We start from the raw sequence: 512 nt of genomic DNA, 5'->3' as shown, positions 1-512 counted from the left end.
GAGGCGGTGGAATCCGAGGTTGAAGAAGGACTTCTCCAGCCTGCTTCGGTGCTCGATGGCGTGGAGACGGAGACGCATCAGGGTGGGGTCGGGGGCAGAAGGGGGAGGAAGGGGAGGATGGGGAGAGGGAGGCGGCAGGGGCGAGCGGGCGGCGGCGCGGGGGCGGCGGCGCACATAGGGGCGGCGGCGCAGTGGGTCGTGGCTGAGAGAGATGTGAGATTGGGAATAGGGGATTGGGGATTTTAGTGGGGGGAGGGATAGTAATGGCGCACCACCTAGCGGTGCGCCATTAGTAACTTTATTTTGATAGCAATGGCGCACCTCCTGAAGGTGCGCCATTAGTAATCTTTTTTTTGGATAGCAATGGCGCATCCCCTAGAGGTGCGCCATTAGTAATCTTTTTTTGGATAGCAATGGCGCACCCCCTAGCGGTGCGCCATTAGTATTTTTTAGGATTTTTTGTTGCCTGCCGGAGGGCCGGCAGTGGTGTCTTGAACTCTAGGTCTCGCTCG

This window comes from Triticum dicoccoides, chromosome 7A (genome assembly GCF_002162155.2).
Source record: "Triticum dicoccoides isolate Atlit2015 ecotype Zavitan chromosome 7A, WEW_v2.0, whole genome shotgun sequence".
Taxonomy (NCBI): domain Eukaryota; kingdom Viridiplantae; phylum Streptophyta; class Magnoliopsida; order Poales; family Poaceae; genus Triticum; species Triticum dicoccoides.
The sequence above is the reverse complement of the archived record's forward strand: the minus strand, read 5'-3'. Positions refer to the sequence as shown.